General features: G+C 38.1%; 1 protein-coding gene across 1 annotated transcript in view; it reads left to right on the top strand.

Annotated features, from left to right (window-relative positions):
• Positions 1-23,652, top strand: part of Lrrc8b (leucine rich repeat containing 8 VRAC subunit B) — a 69,293-nt gene that overhangs the window by 30,735 nt on the left and 14,906 nt on the right. The window contains 1 exon segment of the mRNA XM_004841306.4: positions 18,561-18,613. The gene's annotated coding sequence lies outside the window, so the exon portion shown is untranslated.

The raw sequence follows: 23,652 nt of genomic DNA on the forward strand, positions 1-23,652 counted from the left end.
ATAGAAATCAAAATTTTAAGCAGTGAAAACAGCAGATGTCCAATCAGGTAACCTAGGGTCAAAAACAAAAGCCTAGACTGAAACAGATGGTACAAACAGGAATTGAAAACAGAGAAACCAGATGTCTGAACAGGGGGGATGAGGAAGAATTATTATAGCTCCTCCTCCTTCGACAAGGCTGGGCAGGGATCAGGGAGCTGCCGGTCACCCTGGGCTGCAGTCTGCCCATATTAATGACTTTATATCAGTTACCTTCAGTGCCCAGCATGGCCGTGCCATACTATAACTTCTGAGCAAGTTTCTTTGGAGTATATAAATAGAAATCATAGTTCAAAATTAGGTTGGACCATGCAAATTGACACAAGATTGCTAAAGAAGAGCACATGTTAAGTTAACAAAGTGGAATAATCGTAGATTGTGATTTATTCACTCCATTCAGATGTTTACTTAGCTTCTACTCTCTGGGCTTGATGGTGAGGAGACTTCAGTGAACCTCACAGATAGAAGCACTGTGCTCTTGGAGCTTACCACCTCATGAGTGGAGACAGCAATAGAATAAATAACTATCAAGTACATTAAACAGAGATAAATTCTGTGGAGAAAAACAGAACAGGAACACACACTGAAGTAAAAAAGGGGGGGGGCAGGGAAATATGCCCATACAGGTTTTGTTAGACAGCTGGCAGTCCACAATCAGGAGAGCAAAAAGCACCTGCAATTGGGAGGCTGCAAGTTATTTAAAAGCAAAATATGCTTGACTTCTTCCAGTTGGGCAGCCAAGTAGCAGCCTTTCAAAGAGGTGTTTTGTAATTATGCATATATGTGTGTTTTATAATGTACAGACTATATCTTACTCTATTCAGTTTTCAAAAATTTGTCCACCTTAAAATGGAAATATTTGGGAAAGAAGTTATTAAGTAAATCTCTTTGTGTGGGAGATGGACCAAGGTAAAAATGAACAACCTAACAAATGCATTCATATTCCCTCCTCTCCCTAGGGCTTGTTTTTTCAACTGCCTACTACACCTGCCTTTCTTGAAGGCCCATAGGTACTGCAAAGTCAGTGTTTGACCCATGACCTTCCTCCACCTTGACATTGTAGCCGAAATCAGGGTGGTCGCTCAATGCTTTTGAGTCCTCGCTCCTCTTAATGTCTAGTCTAACACACATCCTTCTGTTGAATGCTAAAGGAACCCTAGACTCCATACCCATCAACAATTTAGCAGAGCACCTGCTGAAAATGCTTCAGAGTCATGGTACTAGGTTTGCTTTTGCCCTTCACCTCTTCGCTCTCATCCATGTCTTAGTTTAAATTTCCTTTATTTATCCCCTGAACCACTGACCTATATGATCTTTTCCCTGTGTACATTTCCCATTTTTAATCAATCCTTCATGGTGCTACCAAAGTGGCAGATTCTTTTTTTTGGTACCAGGGATCGAACTCGAGTCCTTGTGCTTGCGCAGCAGATGGTGGAACCACTGAGCTAAATCCCCGGCCCAAAGTGGCAGATTCTTTATTTCTAAATGTAAAATTTGACACTGACCATATAATGCCACTCCTTTGCAGAAATAACTTTGATGGTTTTGTAGCATGGTCACTGTGTCTTTTTATGATCTAGACCTAAATGGCCCTTTCATCTCACCTTCTGCAGCTTTTCTACTGGGTTCACTCTCAAGAGCAATAATCAGTCAAAACTTAATAGGAAAACAGGGATATAGATCTTTTGCAAATGGGAAAAAGACAGGGGGGGGGGGGGGAAGGGGAGAAGAAAGGAACATAATAGCTGAACATAATTCTTTTGAATTAACATGTGCTGTGTACATGTACCACCACCTCCTGACAATGGATATAATCATTATATATTGTAAACATGTACTAATAAAAGTTAAAATTAAAAGAAAACTTAGTTATGCCAAACCCTTAATAAAGGTGCAACACCTTAATTATGCTAATAGTCTTGATTCAAAGTGAAAGATTCACCAGATTGCTCACAAGTCCTCAGTGAATGTTGGAATATTAACTGGAACACTAAGAGCCTTTCACCAGCCCAACTTCACACCTCTCTCCTTTCCCCATCTCTCCCATCAGCCAGTACATGTCACATTTCCCCGCACACTCCCTCAGTTTCTTCACTTCTAGTGGTCCTTACTGACACTCTCCTGTTCTGGATCCTCACCACCTTTACTGCTGAATTGCTGCAGTAGAATCCTCCCTGGCTCCCATGCCTTCATTCTTTCATCTTGCCCTGCCCCTGCCCCATGTATCTCCCATACCCTACCAAGTCATTTTTCCTGAAATATTTCATTCTTTTAGAATCTGTAGTGGTTCTTTTTTGTATATCGGTCAAGCATACTCTTCACTCTGGAATCTCAAGCCCTAAATGTACTCACAATCTCATTTATTTGAAAAGTCCTCTCTCTCTGGCCATGAAGGTCATCTCCTCAATGGACTCTGCTGGTTCATTAATCTTTCTTGCTCAGGATCTCTCTTCCTGCCCTTGTCCAAGTGGAGTTGTGTCTGCTCCCGCTCTTCCTCTTGAAGACTCGGAGGCACATCAACATGCTGCTTTCTCCATTCCTAAACTACAGTTGTCAACCTCAGCAGTAGCAGCTTTGGATGGCTGCAGAAACATAGTGCTTGAAGTCAAGCTCTTGCTTACTAGCTATGTGTCTTTGACAACTTATTTTTTCTCTGAGGTGGTATCCTTATCTTAAAATTAAGGCATGATTTAAATAACTATTTGTGAAAAAAATGCTCTATATACTTCACAGTTTTACACCAGTGTTTAGTCAACTACACCATTTAATTCTTGGTTATCCATTTTCCTGTTGTCTGCTCATTTTGTGTGTAACATTGACCAGTTTCCTAAATTTTATGAGTTTTAAGGATAGATATTAACAAGAAATATTTCTTGTCCTAGTCAACCCATTCTGTAGCAAATTAATACATTCTATCAAGACAGTTGAATGAATAAAACAATAAAGCTCTAAAGTGAAATTGTAGTGTTTGGTACAGAGAGTATGGGAGTAACAGGAAGATGAGAGAGTACTCAGATAAAGGGAACAGAGTAGGGGTTGACCTGCCTCAATACTGACGCATATGGGTCCACAGACATGCTAGGGATTAGATGCCAAGGGAAGCTCTTCATCCTAACAAAATGGCAATAAAAGTAGCTCTCTTTCTTAGGAATGACACTGTCCATGCCACATAACATTGTCTCAAATGTTTATTGAATTCACTTGCCACATGATTTGCATATTTTATATGTATGTCTATATACACATATGCATACCAATAAATTTGTCTGTCACTGTCTATATCTATTCATGGGTCTTTTTCCTTTTAAACTTTATTCTGATGTGTAGCAACAGTGTATGTGCTTTGCTGAATGATATTCATACAAGGGATGTTCAAAATACACGGTGAGTGTTTAAATTTTAAAAATTTGTTACAGTAAAAGACACATTGCCATTAACCCTCCTCAGAATACTCCCCCTCTTTTCAAACACACATATCCCATCATTCTTGCCACTTTCTGAAGCAGTTCTGGAAGTCCTCTTTCAAGAGTGTCTTTATAAGATGTAATCAAAGCTGCCAACTGCCATCCAACTGAAAGGTAGGCTTATAAAATATTACAGTGTATCCTCATCCATCTTATTCACTATATCTGACACCATGCAACTTCTGGCCTTTCCCTAAAGTCAAAATGACCATGAAAGAGAAACATTTTGAATTGATTCAAGACATTGAGGCAGCCAGGACAGCATAGTTTAAAGCTACCCACAAAAGAGGACTTCCAGAATTGCTTCAGAGTGTAGGCAGAATGATGGGATAAGTATGTGCTAAGTGAGGGAAAATGTTTTGAGAGGTACTGTATTAGTAGCAATGTATCTTTTATGTTAATTTTTATTTTAATTTAAACATTCACTGTACTTTTTGATCATAATGCATATTTGGATTGTGTGTTATCTGATATGACCTACCTGATCAATGCTGAAGTCATAGGTAGTTCAGAAACTGCTTCCTTATTTATTATTTAGATAAGAAATGTTCATCAAAATGTTACACTGTATGTAATATTAAGCTTTCTCAAATCGTGCTTAAAATTTGAAGCTAAGAATACATAATAATCAGTAAATGAATTGACATTTAAGGTGTCAACCGGATTGGCTTAGGAGCTACCTGGGTGGGTCACAGAGGAGTGATATTGGGGTCCATATCTGGTCCCTCACCCCTTCCTTTCTGGTGCTGTTCTCCTGCTCTGTTTCCCTGCTGCCATAAACTAAACAGGTTTGCTCTATCATGCCCTACCATGATGGCTTGCACCATGGAGCCAGTAGATTATGGACTGAATCCCCTGCAACTATGAGTCAAATCAAACTTCTGTTCTTTTAAGTCATGGGTGTCAGATATTGTATACAAAGAAAGTTGACTAATTCAATGAGAATTCGCTTTATTTTTACATGGATATCTTCTAAGTTTTCTCCTGTACCCAACCTTTTAGGAATAAGGGATATGGCAATGGAGCCAAAAACTTGATGGTTCTACTAAGTATTCATCTTCAAAGGAAAATTATACAGTAGCAAGTTTTCTTTAACACTATCCTTGGACATCAGAAATACTCACTAGGGGGGCTGGGGATTTAGCTCAGTGGTTCTGCCTCCTGCCTTGCAACCACAAGGTCCTGAGTTCAATCCCCAGTACCCAAAAGAAAAAAAAAATACTAGGTACTTATTATAACTCTTATTATGCCTGAGTCACTAGATCTTGGTTAAAAAATGAACAAATCAAACAGTAAAATATAGTTCCTGTTTTTAAGGAGTTTACAGTAGAATAAAATATATGACAGTAATCTCAGCAAAATAATTAGGAGAAATAGGATTTGTCTCTTTTTTTGGTACTGGGGATCAAACTCGGGTCTTTGTGCTTGCATAGCAGGTGACGAAACCACTGAGCTAAATCCCCAGCCCAAAAGGATTTGTCTTTTACTAAGAAGCAAGATACATTTGTTCCAAAGCAACTCATTAAAGACTGCAGGTGTGGGCTGGGGATTTAGCTCAGTGGTTTCGGTCCCTGCTACACAAGCGCAAGGCCCCGAGTTCGATCCCCGGTATCAAAAAAAAAAAAAAGACTGCAGTTGTTTAATATGAGAGTAGATTTGCTAGCAAGAAAATAATAGTTTAACCCCACCCTCTGGTCACCAGGCACATTGGATGAGTGCTCACATTTCAGATGAGCCAGGCTGGCTGCAGGAAAAGACTTTTGCCTAAAAGATTAGGGAAATTGCCAAACAACATTATGAAGACTTATGCTTTTGAAATTCCTCTTATTTTTTGCTTTGATTAAATTGACACTTCCAAGGGAATGGGCTTTTAAATGAAATTTTGATATTGCCCCAGCTAATTCCTAATGTGTTGTTTCATTTTACTGGGCTTTCGCAATGTGATCATATTTTGTTTCACTTCTTCATTTGTCCACACAAGCCTGTTGCTGGGAAATATTTAAATAACATGCTTATGAAAGTACATGGGGGCATTTTTGGTTTAAGATTTAGGTCATGTAGTAATTTTTATAGAAATAAAATTTGTAACACTTAAATTGGTGATCGAACTCTTAAAAAGCAAAGTCTTGTTCGGCACTGAAATTAATTAGGTTACTGTGTGGTGAAATCATCTTTTCTACAGAACTGTTTGACTAAGTACCAGTTGTGAAACAAATGAGATGTTAGTCCATAATTAGAGTGATTGTGATTTGATTTTAAACAGAGCTCTGATTGCCTGGTGAGTGACATAAAGCCTAATGATTTTTCCAGTGAAAAAAGGCACTGTATATTAAGGTGATGGCTTGCTTACACGGTGTTTACATGCCTGATAACCGATCCTGGTATCCTTCTGTGTGTATATTTTAAATGATTGTTCTTACACTGTATTTAAATGACTGTTCTTACACTGCATGAAATATTTGGCTATTCATTCTAAAAGTGATATTTTTACACAAAGCATTTAATTCCACCAAAGTACTGAAATACTTTGTAATTCAAAGAAACATGAATCAAACCCACTTTTCTTTTGAAAAAGCCAGTTCAGATTTTCAGGAAAAGCCTACTTCCTCAAAATCTAATTGCTTTGTCAAGTTGCATCATTTTACTGACTAATCTGGAAATTTGAGTTTTTAAATAGCATAACTATTTTTCTTCTTGGAATTTTCATTTTGAAATCTATTTAAGTTTTATTTCTCAAGGCTATCAGATATATACTCTATATCAAACCTTGCTGTCAATATCAAATCTTTCAATGAATTCATGATTTTTCTAAATAAATTCCCCAATATATAATATCCCTAAGTGTATTTTACCCATCATTCCCTTGTTCAGATACCATCAGTGACTTCTTAGTGCTTACATGATCAAGTCTAGATTTGTTTCTGCTTGTAAAAATCATTGACTCTTAATGCTAAAAGTGATATTTTTATCCACAAAACAATAATTTCTCAGGTGCCTGTTATGCTCTTGGCCTGGATTATGTCCTAAAAAATTCTTAGCCTAACATCTGAGACTGTAATATTTGATTCTAATCTACTTTTCATTCTTACTATCTTTTTTTTATATCTCAAAAATCCCACTCCACCCATATGTCCCTGTGTTACTCCTTTAATACAACTTGGATTTTCCCTACCCTCTTTTGTTGTTTCATTCCTTCACATAAAATATTATGTACCATTATTATTAAGTCCCCTCTCTTCTATTTCATATCCTGTCAGACCCCACCTATACAAATTCTATGACTCCTTCTTGGTCCAATTCATGATTCCTATAGAGGGACTGTTATTCCTTTCCTGTATATTGCCCCCAAACAGCTGTATAATCTCTTTGATTGTTCTTAGATTTCTGCCTTCTTTCATCAAAGCATAATCCCCATTTGAGGATCAGGTCTGGTGCTTTGCACCCAGAAGGGGCCTGGCCATGACTGTTGAGTATATTTGGGATCTAAGTGGATGCAACGTGCAACATTCTCCTCTTGCCCCTTCTCTTGGTGACCAGTCTCCAGCAATGACCCAAGTTGGTGACACATAGGGCCCTCTTCATTTTTACCTTCGTTCAACCAACAGTGACTAAGTTGTTGTCTTTCCTGAATGGATGAAACTCTCCATAATAAAAGCAGATGGTTTTGTCAAATATAAATAGGAAAATATTTCTTGTGTGTGGGTGAGGGGGGAAAAAGGAGACAGGAAAAAACACATATTAGCTTTCTTGGCATAATCTTTGTGCCTTTTAAATTTGGTTGCTAAGAAATAAGTATAGGTTCATGTGCCCTGCAGAAAGGAGAAACTTAGGTCGCTGACAGGAGACCATGCATGTTGTGCCACTCTGTCACTGACCCATGACAAGACCCACCCTGATTTAGAAGTCATGTGCTAAATTTTCAAATAGAGAATGTGGCCTCTGTCTCCTGGGGAAGCCATCAGAACTCTAAAATTCCCGGAGAGAAGATGGGTCATCCTTTGCTAACACCAAGTGAAGCTACAGAATCCTGCTGACCTGAAGAACAAAGCCAATCTAATTTGCTGAAACTGCCTGACACCTTCTTTTTGAATATAGGCCTTTTAGGTGATTTTTTTGAGAGGTTTTTTTTTGTGAGTTCTTTCAGAAGCCTCACCTTAGTGCTTTGCTGTGCCCACAGCTGTCCTGAACTATTCTTGATGATATGGTGGAGCTAACTCCCTCTTCTTACTGATGAGGCTCACTGGAGTTTAGTCTCTGCTAAAGGATTTAGGAACCTTTGCATGCCATGTGGAATTTGGTAAATGGAAGGGAAGATGATGTAAAGATTGTAAGAAACTGTAGTTTTTGCTCAAGGCAAGGAACTTTGAATCTCATTCCTGACCTCTGGAAAAGCAGAGGAACTGGAGATTTTCTGTTACTGGTGGCCACTGATCTAAGCAATGATGGCTATGTAATGAAATCTGTAAAAATCCCTAAACAAGAGAATTCAAGTAGCTTCCAGGTTGGTGACCACATGAAAGTGCTGGGAGGTGGCATACATGGAAAGGATAGGAAAGCTACCCCTCACCTCCAGTACCTTGCTTTATGCATCTCTTCTGTTTGACTATTCCTGAATGTATCATTTATAACAAACTGATAAATGTAAAGTATCATAATTTTGTGAGTTATTCTAATAAATCATTAAACTTGAAGAGGATGTGGCAATGCCTACATTGGTAGTCAAATCAGACAACTGTGGGTAGCTCGGTACCTGGGACTTGGTATGGCATCTGAAGTGTGGGCAGCATTGTGGCACCTAGCCATCAAGCCCATGCAGCCTGATGCTGACTCTGGTAGGTAGTGCAGAGTAACACCTAATTGATGTTAGAGTGGTATCAGAAGAGATATGGCATTGTTTTCCTTAAAAGTAAAGGAGATATTTTTCCTCTTTGGTCGAGGAGCAAATGGCAACTTAGGATTTTGACTACCAGCACCCATTAACCAAGTTAGAGATATGAGGCACTGGATTAATACCAAGGTGAAAGTAGACATTTTACCTGAAACTTAAGTGACATAATAGCTTATTATTTTTAAAAAGACCTGTTTCTCTCTTAAAGCTCTTGCCTAATGCTTTATCACTTTCCACACTTTCTTCCAGGGAAAATAGGATTTGGAAGAGATAAGCAGTACTGGCTAGCTAGAATGTTTTCAAAGGCCTTCTTTGGGTTGGGCAGGTAGGAACAGCTGTGCTTCACTGGCACTGTGAGCCACAGATTCTGGGTGTCGTTTCCTTTCTTTTTTCAGGTCCCCAATTGACAGACAATAAATGGTCTATTATTGCTCCATTATTGAAAAGTAGATTTAGGAAAGAATTTTGTACCTAAATTGTTTTATCACAGTAAAAGGGATCCCTATTGTTCTGTATTTGGGCTACACATTTATTATCCCTGGACTCTTGGGCCTCTGGGCTTTTTTGAAAAGTTCCTTTTGACTGTTTAGCAGGACTTAAATTTTATAGGCTGTCAATGACCTTGAAATCCTTGCTGTTAATATTTCCTTGGAACTGAAGTGGTTTAAATAAAACTCACTTCCTGAGTTGTTTTGCTTCAGTCTAAGATAATGTCCCAATGCCAAAAACATCCTCTCTGTAAATTATTTTACCAGCAAAAGAATTGGCTTTCTTTGTAAGAGTTCTTCTTTCATTTGTCACTGTAATACTTTAAGAGTGTTTCCACAATATTTAATTTACCACTATGAACTCTTTGGCTAGTATGCTTGTATTTTACAGCTGAGAGGATGAGAGTCTAGATTTAAGGCCATGTAGATGATGGTGGAGGCAGGCCTGCGACTCACTCAAGTGTGCATTTGCCCCATTGCAACGGTGGAAGCCAGCCACTGGTGGGGGAAGCGGGAAAGCAGCATAAAGACTAAATTCAATCAACACTTGGCCCCTGGGGCTTGTGTACAAAAGACAGGAAAATAAATAAAAACAGAGCCATTGCTTTCTCCTAAAGTAGCTTCAAAACATTTATAGGACAGCGGATCAGCAAGTAGAGCAATCTCTCCATATACTTAGAAATGACGGTGATAGTAGTGACTGCTGCAGACTAGTAAGTGAAGAAAACTTTTGTAAAGATGCCCCATGTTCCATAGAGAACAACTTTAAACATCAGCATTCTTCCTTCATAGCAGTGGTTCAAACCATCAAAGTCCACAGTACAGCCAGCATGATGAGGTGAGGGATGACTGTGACCTAATTTTTAGAGTTCTTTGAGTAGCCACAGCGACCCATGTGATGGGTCCTCCTTTGTGAGCTATTCTCACATGTTCTGTGATCACAGTGTGTTACTGGAGCTTTTGGATGGAGGTCCCAGCTCCTAGGGTCCCAAACAGACCAGGCTTGGCCTCCTGTCCTCAAACTCCAAGGAAACAACTAGTGGTGAAGGGCAGAGAAATAATCATAGTCACATGGAAAGAAGAGATAACAGAGGCTCGAGATCAGTTTTCCAGGTCCTGATAGGAAATTTGAGGTTTTATAGAAAAGAGAAAGACAAGGATTGGAGGTTTGCATAGCTGGCAGGGTAAGTAATTCTGGTCAAGCCGTAAGGTCTGATAGTTATCTCAGGACTGGTTCAGCAAGGTGGCTCTTGGGAAGACCTTATGACTTCAGGAAGAAATCTAGTTCCACCGTGGGATAATTGCTCCCACTTGAGGATGTGGGGTGTGATCTTATCATGGGTTGATCTGTTTACATGGCTCTGCTTTTCCTGAAATCTACAGGGACTGCAGGTTTAGTATGATGACTGTAGATTTCTCGGACAGGATCTTGTGAAATCTGGCAATTGGATGTCCCTACAGATCTTGAAAATATGATTGTTATTCTTAATTTATATTCTCAGTCTTAAAGGGGGGTGAGATAGGCTAGGTAAATTCAGGACTAATAAACATTGTATTACTGGTTTTTAGACAGTCAAGTGATTAACCTTCCTTCAGGCAGAACTAAGCAGGAATCTGACACAAAGTTTTAAGGTAATAAAGGAGACAGATACAAAATGAAGGGAGAGATGTCAAGTTTTACTCTGTTTTTAGTTACCCTTTGTGCAGCAGTGGACCCAGCTGCTAAATCCATTGTTATATGATCACAGAATATACTAACCCAGCTTTGCACAGCCTTTGAGAGTCAAATCCTAAGATTTCTGGAAAGGAATCTTAAATCCTAAGATTCCTGGAAGGAAACTTCAAGAGCCTATAAAGTAGGAAGCAAGAGAAGGACTATTTCCTATTGCTTCCCATCACCTGGTCTCCTAACAACAAATCCAGAAGTCGCATGTCTTAGAAAGAGACACAGTCTTAATTCTTTCCTATGCCTCATTGATGTTTACTTTCTTTCTTGTGACAAGCCAACCACATTATTACATTCCTGTCACCTTCCAGTGTACTGTAGTTTCATAAGGAAGTGGAGTGGCTATTTCACTATTATAAGTTAACTTTCATCTGACAGGGCTTGTTACCTTCCACTCATGCTTTGGGTGAGCGTTTTGACTCCACACATCCACAGAGCAAGGAAGTAACAAGGCAGTCCTACAAAAATGAGGTTGCTATGAAAGTCTCAGGAGTTGACCTATTTATTGCATGTGAGTACCCAGTAAGTAGCTCTGCTATCACTAAGGCCAAGGGTTATCATTGCTGTCTTTTAACCACTTCCCAGCATATACACACATGCCTGTGCACATGCACACACACCCACACACACTCAGACACACACAAAAACACTCGCACATCTCTGCACCGTGACCCACCACTCCTCCTTCACCTTTACATACATTATGCTGTCCTTAATGCCTTCCTGATAGAGAGATGGGTTGACCTTTTAAGCAAGGGGATCCAGTACTTCAAATCCATCTAAAGTGGGCTGGGGATTTAGCTCAGTGGTTCAGCTGCCTGCCTCATAAGCGCAAGGTCCCAGTTCAATCCCCGGTACCAAAAACAAATCCATCTAAATTATTACTGTACTAAATGTTGTAAACATGTGTTTACTTCAATGGTTACTTTAGAAAAATAATGTATCTCATGTTCATTTACCTCAATAGTCACTAGAAGACTTTTTACTACCTTAGCTTATGTATGGCTATTTATCTACAAAAAAAGACCGAAACCTTTTTGGACAAATCTAGGGAATACTGTCATCTCCCCTAACCAAATCCTTCTAATTCAAATTTACAAACAAAGTTGACAATTGAATATTCAATATTTACAAAATATTCAATATTTACATAGTATATTAGTCACAGACAAAGCAGATTCCACACATTAAAATAATATTTTTGTGTGTTGGTATGTTTTTAGAATGTTGAGGGCCCACTGTATATTTAATTTGTATGATTTATGTTCATTTCAAAGCACACTCCTATTTCATATAATTTACTGTTTTATATCATAGATTTTTGTGGCAAAATACACATAACAAAGTCTATTATTTTAACCATTTTAAACATATAATTCAGTAGCATTAGGCAGATTCCCATTGTTACAACCATGATTATTGTAGATTAAAAGACAGGCCTTGGCTTGGGGCTCACTGGTCATATCTGACTTGTCTACAGTAGGAATCTTGACTGAGATGACAGACATTGTGTCAAAAGATACCTCATGCTCTCATAAATGAGGCTTTTCAGAGCTGGCTGGATCTAGGGATTGTGATACTGTTATTAAGGGTGTGTGATACTAAATTAACCTACTGATTGAAATTAGCATAGTTCTGGGTGTGGCTGAGTGGATTTATTGAAGAAAGGAGCCCCACCCTGGGTGTGAGTGGCACCACCCTAGAGGCTTGTAGCCTGGATGGGACAAAAAGCAAAGGCTGCTTGCTGCTGCTTTCTACCTGCCCCTGCCATAAACTGTTTCGCCTTTGTAATGCTCCTCTGCCGTGCTACCCTGCCTTGGAGCTAGCTGACACTGGGCTGAAGCCTCTACAAACTGAGCTGAAATCAATCTTTCCTCCTTTAACTTGTGAGTATCAGGTATTCTGTCTCAGCAACAAAAAAAGTAACTAAGACACTGTCTTTAAATGTTGCATCACAGTGTTATTGTTTTAGGTTGACAACACTGTTTTCCTGGGGATCCAGATTGCAAATGATTGAGAAAATTTATATTTTGTATCACTTTCTGATAACTGGAGTAATGTGATACATTCTAAATCTGGCTTGGAAATCATTAATTAGGTAGAAAACTAAACTCAGTAATATCAAGTCTGATTTCTGTTTACAGGATAATTGAAAGCTAAATGATTAGCTAAATGATTAAATGATTAATTTTAGATAAAGCCACTATTCTTGTAATAAATTTTAAGGGCTTGACTTGTACCTACTTCTGTTCTAAGTATTTGATTTATAGTTGCCTTATTTAATTCTTGAAACAGTTTCATTCAACAGAAGCTACCATTCTCACTATTTCATAGATGAGAAAGGTGATACTTGGATAGCACATCTATGATCCAGCAGGTGGTAAATGACAAAGACAGAAAAATCTTAGCCATTTTGGTACTCTCTCTTCCTGGTCTCCTAAATGGTCTTCAAGGTTTTAGAATAAGAACCAGGCCTAACACTGTAACTTAATATACTGAAGGCATATAATGTTTCTTTATTAAGCCATGCAAAAACAGCCTATATTTAAGTGAAGTGAAATTATTTTAACCTCTGTGTATGCCAGGAAGAAAAGTCATGTAAAACATGATCATTTACATACAGATTAAACTTGGGTTATTCATTGTGTTATTAAATTGGAGGGTGAATGTTTCTCTGAGGTTGTGCAAACACGGTACAGCATTGCTCTGGCTATCATGTCAATCTTAATTACTTAATAGGCAGGATGGAAGAAGCTCTTGTTAGCTCTGTTTTGCTAGAAGGAATACTGAGTCATGAGCTAGAAAAGCAACGTAGATCTCATTTTTAAATCATCTATTTTCTCTGAAAAATGAATTGTAGATTTGAAAAAAAGAGACACCATATTCTATATAAAATTCCTTTTTATATAGCTTTTGGAGAGGCTGTGCAGCAGATGGCTCTTAGAGCTGGTGCGAATTCTAGATTTTCTTAGGAGCTTGAGCGAGATTTTTTTTTTTTTTTTTTGGTACCGGAGATCGAACTCAGGTCCTTGCGCTTTCGTAGCAGGCGGCGAAACCACTGAGCTAAAACCCCGGCCCTTGAGCAAGTTTTTTACTTGCTCTGTTTCTCAGCTTTCTCACCTTCAGAGCCAAGATCGTAATACCTACCTCACCTAGTACCAATGTTAGCCTTCCCCTATCTCCCGTCACTCCTTTGCACTCAGTAGATAATTGTTGAGAATTTGTTCTGTTGCCCTATCTTGTGCATTCAACTATTCTAAGAGCTCAGAGACTGAGACAGTAAAGGACTTCTACACTTGATCTTAGCCAAAAGGCCGAGAAGCGATAAGTAAAGGACTTCTTAACAAGATAGTTGTGACGCAGCTTAATGGCAGTTTAGTATCCATGGGAGGTTGAGACAGGAGATTGCAAGCTCAAGCTAGCCTGGGCAATGTAGCATGACCTTGTCTCAAAATTGAAAAAGGGCTGGGGGTGTATTTCAATGTCAAAGCCAGCCATGGGTTCAATCCCCACTAATGCAAAAAAAAAAAAGGTAAAGTATGGAATGACTACTGATTTGGAGGAGCAAGTCAGGTAGCAGTGCTCATTTTAAACATCTTTTATACTCTGGTTTCTCTTCAGATTGTATAAATCTTTTGCCTTTTTAAACATCTTTTATGTTTTAGAGATGTAGCTCATTGGGAAGGCCCTATGTTTGATCCTCAGTACCACAATAAATAAATTAACATCTTTTATGCTTCCTGATCACTTAATACCTGGTGAACATTAAACCTTGTTATTTTTGGGTCAGAAGTTAGCTCAAGTTAACAGCTAGGCTGATTTGCAGTGCATGGCAATTGATTTTTGTCATTGTGTCAAGTACTATGTTATAGCAAATATAGCATTCTTTATAGTGATCACTATCAAAGATGACCAGCTTTATGAACCTAAACTATCCAAGGTCATGCAATATTGTCAGCCTGATCATAGCTCACAGCGTTGTAGAATTTAATATTTATGGAGTCCCTGATATATGGTAGGCCCTTTGAAGACAAGAAAGGTCCTTACTCTCCCAGAGTTTATGCTCTTGAGGGAAAGCAGACAATGCAATTAGTAGGCACAGAACATCACAGTATGCAACATTCTTGTTTGAGCGATCTTAACATTATTCCTGTTTAATTATAAGGCTAACTTGTTAAAAAGAAAAATTGTGAAATAATTCAGTAAGATACTAAGATCATTAAGGAATGCTGTGGCATTTATGCAGTGGTCCATCACTGATTCAAAATGACTCATAGTCATTCTAATGAAGCCAGTCATGCTGAATTTGACAGCCGTTCTACATTCCAGTTTGTGAGATGTCATGTTTGGTGACTAAGCTGGCAAGTATGAATTTTTCTTATTTCTTCCTGAAGGGTGAAGGCTTAGTCTCTGCTGTTGATCTCTGTACCTGGAATGGGGTAATGAAAGTGCCTGAAGCTCTGTCCCCATCACTTTCTTTGCCACTATCGGTGTCTGCCAATTGTGTTCATACTTTCTCAGGCCCCAGCCTCTTCCATACTCCCAGCTCCTAATTGGGTAATGGAACCTCATCTGGTATCATGTGTTCACTCAACAATAATTAACTAAATACTCATAGTGCACACTGGGCACGACAAGGCATGGAGTCATCCGGGGTGGGCAAATCAGTTGTTACTCCAGGCTCTGGTCAGGCTAAGGAGTTGATACTTCATCAGACTTATTCTTTAAATATTTGTTCATTACACTGAAGAGGAGAAACCAAGAACTGCATGGGGAAAGGAAAGTTTAGGAGCCCCTCTAGTTCCCCCTTTTGCTAGTTTCCAAGATCTCAACTGACCAGAAAGAAATAGCAGCCAGAATCCTTATCTTCCCTTCCAGTCACTTCCAATGTTTTATTTTTCTTTTTACCCCTTGCTATGTATTCGCAGTAAATAATAATTACATTTATCATGGAGGGTTGTACATGTACGTAATCCATCTTCTTTTTTTCATCCCATACTCCTCCCATCCCTCCCTGCTCCTTTCCAGTCTTGGTTCCCTTCCCATTTACAAAATCTCTATCTCCATTTTTTTCTTTTTTCCATTTTTTTGGTACTGGGGATTGAACTCAGGACCTTGTGCTTGCCAGGCAGGTGTTGTGCTGCTGAGCTACATCACCAGCCCTATCTCCATGTTTTTCTTCAATTCTTTTTTTTTCCATCCCCTTTCCCCCTTCTCCCTCCCCCTTCCTTCATCTCTTGTTCCCTTTCCCATTTAAGCAAGATCTCCCTACTTCCTATTACCTATCTTTTATTTTGATTTTTATTTATATTTTGCGTAAATGGATGCACCTTAAGGCCATAATATTAAGTGAAATAAAGCAGAAACATAAACTTAAATATTGCATGGTTTCTTTTATATGCTAAACACAAAATATAAATTAAAAACATTCAATGTCTTCTTTAGCCCTGAAAAAACATACTGTAATTGATTTCTGGGACATAAAGAAGTAACATATTGTCCCAGCCTGCAAGGAACTCAAAGCAATTAACGTATACCATAAAATACTGTAAGAAAAGTATTTTTGAATATGTCCCATAAACACAAACAAAAGAGCCATGAATTCAGCCTGCAGTGGTCAGAGTGGCCCATGGAGGTGATTCCATAGGATCCCTGAATGGGACAGATGATGAACGGCGGTGTTCTTCTTTTAGTACATTGGTTTTGAAATTTTCAATTTGATGAAATAGGAGAACTTAATTTAATATACATACAGCCTTGAACTTACAGATTGTACAAGGCATAGTGAATGAATATGACACTACGGTGATTCCTGCCATAGCTGACCTGCAGAGAGAAGTCCTAGGACTGTAAGTTTACCCTCCAGGTCCTTTGACTAGCAATTCTTGACTCAGGGATAGGGAAACAGTTCAGTGATAGAGCACTTGCCTCATAGGTGTGATGGTCTGGTTTTGATTTCCAGTACCAGAAAAATAAATGGATGAATAATTCTTAGATTCTTAAGATCTTTTCTTTTATGATTTTATGGACCAATCACTATAAGAAATTCACATGAATGGAAACCATTCTTAAATTCCAAAACTGAACGGTAGATCCTTACTGTGCTAAAGAGGAATTTAATTTATCAACCCTGTCTGTGCTGACCAGAAGGAAGGTTTGTCTGCTTTCACAGTAAAAGCCTTGGTATCTTTTATTTTTCAATCAAAGATCAGATTACCATTAATTGTTCCTTAATCCTTGGTCACTTTGGATATTTCTTAATGTCCCTTGTTGGTAGCCTTCTGAAAAAGAGAGAGAAGGGAAAGAAGGGAATTCTCAGTGATATGCTTGTTTTCTTTTTTGTGTGTGTGATTTTTTTGTTAAATTCTTCTATTGGTACATTTTAGGTATACAATATGTTTACATGGTATGCTTGTTTTCTCCAAATCTTTCAGGGTACTTTTTTTTTTAAAGATTATCTTGGAATTGACTTTTGAAATTAAAACACACGTGGCTTGTGTCCAACTTGTGGGAGAGATGTTTCTGAGGGGTAGATAAAGCTAGTTTGGTGGCACTTATTAATTAGCATAGCAGGCTGCTGGAGAGCCGCTGATGGAGAATTGAGAATTGCTGTGACAGCCTTTGTCCTCTTTTTATACTGCCTAATTTGAATGATTTATTCTATTTTAAGAAATATCGCCATTTAATATTTTCACATTTCATTCTTTCAGCTTGTTACTTTTATGTTCTGCTGAAGAGGAAGAAAGAGAATAACTTTTGCTACTGTTTCTAAAATGGGTTTGAATGATTTACTTTTAGCCTGGATAAAGAAACTGAGCTACATGGTGTTTCTTTTACTTGGTAACAGTGGCTTCTCTCTGAGATGACAAGTAGTCATTATGGGACTTTCCTTAAGTTTCAGTTTATATCTTCTTAGCAAAATATTCCTCTGGTTTCCATAAATTTGAATAGAAAAGAGGAATGAAACTCATTAATAAACAGAATGGAAAATATTCAGCCTAACACAAAGAAGTGCAAAATAAAACAGTAATATTAATTTTCATATGTGGAATTAACCAGTGCTTTTTTATGTTTTTTAAAATAACTTCTGCCTGCCTTGCAAGCGCAAGGACCTGAGTTCAATCCCCGGTACCAAAAAAAAAATAACTCCTATATCTGTTGAGAATGCTACTGGTATATTGTTAATAGGAAAGAAAAATAGTGCAACTTTTTGGGGGGGAAATAAATTGATACTATATATCAGAGACTTTAAAAGGTTCATGCTGTTTGACCCAGTACTCTTATTTTGGAAATTCATCCAAAAGAAATCATTACAGAGTACAGTATGGAGATGTTTACATCAAGGAAAAAAAGGGAAATCAAATGATTCATTAGGGCAATGATTTTATGAACTATTTTTGTGAACTACTTTGTGACACATGAGACTTTAACAACATTAAGAAAGTCTATGATATATAATGAGGCAAAAGCAAATCTTAATATTGTGCCATCAAATCAAACTAGCAGATCACCAAATAACAAAAATAATTACCAAACTAGATGGAGAAGACTATCCCAAATATTAAGTATTTTCTGTTCATTTCCCCTCTGTTTAATCCAAGAAGCATAGATATTTTCAGTGGGTTATTTTTTCTTTTGTAAAATAACTAGTGCTTCAGATATAATACATATTCTATGTTGAAAATTTAATACTCACATTTTATGCCTTGTGCATTATCATTGTGATGAGATTGTATGTGTAACTTGTGACATGACTTATTTCTCTCCCTGGCTATTAGTTAATACCTTTTGTAAGGCGTTGATCATTTTTTAACATACTTTTTTAAAAAGTTATCTTTTTATATTTTATAAAATTATTATACATGTTAGAAATTTCAGAGCCATATAAGTGGATAAATAATCTTCTAGTCCTGTGATGCATAAAATATGACACTATATTTATGATTTCTCTTTAGGAATTCCTCACATTGAAACTAATTGCAGTTTCCAGTTGACCAGCATTCATAGGGTAAGATGAATATCTTGGATTGTAAACACATGGTAAAGATAATTACAGTTAAGTTGGTAGCTTAGGGAAAAAAATAAAAACAGAAACAGATCACTCGTCTTACAGAAGTTTCAAGGGAAGTCCTTAGGGTGTTTTAAAATGAATTAGAAATTTAAATTTTTATGTATTTAAAATGCCATCTTCCTGTCCTTTGTGGGTTTTGTAAGCAAGAAAATATATACTGTATTTATATATGTATGATAATCACTTTTTTAACCTTAAAGATCTAAGAAAATATGTGTAAGAAATATACATAAGAGACTTAAAGTCCATGTTTGTCTCCCTGATTTTTTAAGGTAGCATTTTTAATGCATAGGATCAAGTTACCATGTTTCTGTAAGTGAAAGATGGCCAAGCTTTTCTTGACCAGGCACATCAGAATTAAATAAGCCCTATATTCTGGTGCTTCCTGCAAACATCATTCTCCTTTTGTAATTGTGGAAGATTAATCTTGTTAGTCCTGTAGCAGAGCTTTTGATATAGACATGATAAATGGTGAATGTGTATACTCAGTTAAATAGTACAACTCTCCAATGTTGGGAATACAGGATATGTCTTAAAAATGTCACCTTGTCGCTATGAACATATAACCAAGGTGACTCAGTGGTAAGGACCGTGGGTCTGTTACCTACTATATTCTGAATACTTTTCTTTTTACAGGTGGAAGGTGAAGGTCTTTGATTTTTTTTTTTTAATGGGGAGGGTATATGTCTACATTTCCACTCTGATTCATTGAGCTGACTGTAAACTTTTAAATGCTGATAACAGATCTTGCTATGCTCTACTTAAAACCCTTCAGTGACTGTTCTGTCATTCTTGAATTATTTATTATCCAAACTCTTTACTTTAGCTGAAGGCTGTCACTTATTTCTCTCTAGTCTTCTGACATTCCAGCCAGAGTGGAATGTCAGAATGTCCTTTCTGATCTTCACACATCCTGCCCCTGCTATTCTCTCTGAAATGATCCTCCTCAACTTGGCCTTATGACTGGCTCTATGTTAATCTCCATATTAATGGCAGTCACTCTAAGGCCTTCCCTGACCACCCCATGTACATCAGCTTTATATTTGTAATGGTTAAGCTTAATCATCAACTTGATCGGTTTGGGAGCTGCCCAGGCAATTAGTAGAAGCACATTTCTGGGTGTATCTGGTTGGATGATGGATATGTGGCCATGTCTAGTCCCTTAACCCTTCCTCTCTGGCATTGTTCCCCTGCTCTGCTTCTCAGCATCCATAAACTAAACAGCTTTGCCCTCCCATGCTCTAGCCATAGACTAAATCCTCTGAAAGCATGAGCCAAATAAACCTCTCCTCCTTTAAGTTATGGATACTCAGGCAGTTTGTCCTAGAGATAAGAAAGCTGACTAGTACAATGTTCTACATAGCATTTCTGTTCTTTCTGTGTTTGTGTTGTTGTGTCCTTTTCCTCACTACACAGTAAAGGACACAGGTCTTGTCCATCTTACATACCTATGTTGTTAACTCTTAGATATGCTCCTGTGCTCCTCCTGATATGTGACTAGCTTACTAAGTATTAGTTACATGAACAAACTAAAGTCCTGCTCTCTTTTGACAGCTTCTGCTACTTGGTATTGTTTCACCCATTCTCTTTGGGCATTTTGTCTGTATAGAGAAATGTAGTATTTATTAGATTTATCTCATCATACCTCTCATTTGAGCACTGAAATGATGGCATAAGATGGTGTGCAACTTTCAACTATGCATGTTTTCTATCTACAAAAGAATTATAATTCTAGGAAAGCAGAGATAAGGCCCCACATTTCCTTAGTATTCGTGTAGTGCTTAGCTTCCATCACTGAATATACAAAATCCAACTTTAAAGAAAAGATTAAGATTAGAGACAGCTAGGTGTGGTGGATGCACCTTTAATCCCAGCACTTGGATAGGCTGAGGTAGGAGAATTGCAAGATCAAGCCCATTAAGCAATTTGGCAAGACCCTGTCTCAAAAAAAAAAAAAGAGAGAAAATTTAAAGGGCTGGGTATTATAGCTCAGTGCAAAACCCCTGGGTTCAGTCTCCAGTACTGAAAAGAAAGAAAGAAAGGGAAGGGGAGGGGAGGGGAGGAGAAGGGAGGGGGAGGGGAGGGGGAGAAGGGAAGGAGGGAGGGAGGGAAAGAAAGGAAGGAAGGAAGAAAGAAAGAAAGAAAAGAAAGAAAGAGGGAAGGAAAGAAAGCAAGAAAGAAAGAAGGAAGAAAGAAAAGAAACGAAAAGAAAGAAGGAAGAAAAGAAAAGAAAGAAAGAAAGAAAAGGGAAGGAACGGAACTGGAGGCTCAATTGTACTTTTAAGTATTTCTGGAGTAAACTTGTTTGTCTGGTGTAAATTCACAACTTTGTGATTATTTTATCAGGAAGGCTTATTTATGCAGTAAAGAGTAGACTGTTTCTGTGGTGTCTTCCTGGATTAGTCCGTGTGATTCTAGATATCTGAATGGTAAGATTCTAGATATCTTTTAAAGGTATTGTGTGGTGATTTTCTTTTCTGTGCCAGTTTAATTAAAGTACAATTTACACTTTCCACATGTCCTTTCCTTGTGGCACTGGCTTAGAGCCAGCCATGAGAAAGAAACATGTGGTCGTGGAAGGTAGACTAAACAGCAGCTGTCACACTCACGTGTGGGTGTTGACATTACTCTGCTGCATCCCCTCAATTGTTGAGGGCAGTAGTTGGATCTATAGCTCCTCCCTGGAAGAAAAAAGGTTTTTGTCAACAATGAGAAGTAGTGAGGGATTTGAAGTTGCCTTCAGTTTATGCTTTCTTTCTAAGAGTTCTTTAGCCACTGACAGCTTATGGTCCAGTGTTAACATTCCAGTATTCCAGCTACAAATTCTTTACTTCCAATATTTAGATAATATGGTTGCTTACTAACAGCATCAGAGAATTGAGGTATTTTCCTTAACAGATGATTATCTAAATTAAATGTCTTTCAGAGCCACTAGCAACAAGGAATAGTGAAACAGAGTTCTTTAAGTTTCAGAACAACTCACATTTTGTTAAGATTTCTGGAGTTGTTCCTATGGTTTTAGTTCATGCAGTAACTTTATTTTTTGTTTATTCCACTTAATTTATTCAGTCGTTATTTCCTGGGGTTTCAGATGATTGGGGTGATTTTCTTAATATCTAAAATGTTATTTATCATTGTTTTACAGAACCATTACCCCTCTACAGTTTTGAATAGGAAATTGCCAAAAGGTAGATACACATCTCTGTTCTTCTTTGGTTTTCTCTGTATTATTTGACAACGATGTCAGGTTCTTTCCTTGAAACTCTTAATTTGTGAGTACCATAAATGCATGCCTGAAATCCTAGCTATTCAGGAGGCTGAGGTAGGAGAATCACAAGTTCAAGGCTAGCCAGGGCAAGTTAGTGAGATGCTGTCTAACATAAAAAGAGCTGAAGGTATAGCTCATCACTTCCTCGTTCAATCCCTGATATTGAGGAAAATGTTTTAAAAATAAAAATTAAAAGCTTCTCCTTTATCTCAGTGACACTGCTTCTCTATCCTCTTTTACACTTTCTAATGATCCTTCCTCATCTGGACAGAGATTCTATCCTTCACTAGTGCCAGCTGGTGACTGAGGTGGTTCAGATCTTCTGGCCACCCCAGCAACCCAGCCCTTACCATATGACACATGACTGCCACAGAACAATGAGAAATAATGTATTGTTACTTTAGCCAATAAGATTTGATGTGGTTTGTTACGTAGAATAAGAAACCAAACACCAAAATTGTACCTAGAAGTGAGGTGCTGCCATAACAAAATATGTGGCATTAGTTTTGGAGTGGGTGGTAGAGAAGGCCTTAAGTGGAGTAAGAATACTATTAATGGTGACTGAAGGTCAGTGAGGAAATTGCCACTGGAGATGTAAAATGGTACCCTTGTTTTAATATTGACAAAAAAAATAGCAAAAGCATCACATGATAACATGTGACATAGAAAGTTATTGTAACAACATGCAGGAAACACACATGTAACAGAACTGTGTTATGTACATGGATAAAACAGAAACATGTAGAATAGAAAAACTAATGAACTTGTGCATCTAAGATTTTTCAACAGAATATTGGAAGCAGCAACTGGTTCCCTTTGGAAGCCCTCTATGACCATAGTATAATAAGTGGTGGATTAAGAAGAAACTGCTCAGATTTTACTAAATTTTAGAGGAAATATTTCTAATCCTGAATTTGCTAGGGTTGTAAATAGAACTATTTCTCATCTCCAGCTTTTCCACACTACAAAAAGTACTCAAAGAAAGAAGTGGTCTCATGTCCAAAGATCAGATCCAGAGCACTACTGCCAATACAACGTGACCTCAAAGTAAAAATAAAAAGCAAAGGCACAGCTGTCACACCCTGTATTAAAACTTCAAAAAATTTAAGGCTGTTCCTCCTGGGTCCTCTCAGCTAGATGGAAGAAAGGGCCATTAAGACTTAAGAATGCCGGCCGAGGATTTAGCTCAGTGGTGCCGCTGCCTGCCCCCGCAAGTGCAAGGACCTGAGCTTGATGCCCGGTACCAAAAAAAGATTTAAGAATCTCAGGGGCATTGTCCTCTCCTGGACTTAATTTAGATGGCACAGTCCTGGACTTTGGACCTGAATTGGGTGCCCTGGTGGAGTGCAACTTTTGGGAGAGGGTTAGTAGGCTTTGTATGCAGGAGGAAAATAAATCATCTATGGCCAGAGGGTAGGCTGTGGTAGAATAAAAATGGCTGCAAGTTCTTTGCCATTCTTGGCACTGAAAGGTACAGCCTGCTGCTTTTCCTGTAGAATCTGGCCTGGCCTTGTGACTCTTGATTAAAAGATTTTGTAAAATATAGTTCTTTGTGGCTTCAAATGCTACGACTTGAAAGATCTGTGGCTTTGACGTATGGGTGTGTAATGGACTTAGAACCCACCATGCTCTTTGAAGACACACAAAGTACCACGTGGAATCTTATATGAAGACGTTATCAGCCAGCTCCCGGTGACTACCATTATGA

This window comes from Heterocephalus glaber, unplaced genomic scaffold, assembly GCF_053883595.1.
Source record: "Heterocephalus glaber isolate CG9 unplaced genomic scaffold, H.glaber_assembly_v1.0 deba00001442, whole genome shotgun sequence".
NCBI lineage: Eukaryota > Metazoa > Chordata > Mammalia > Rodentia > Bathyergidae > Heterocephalus > Heterocephalus glaber.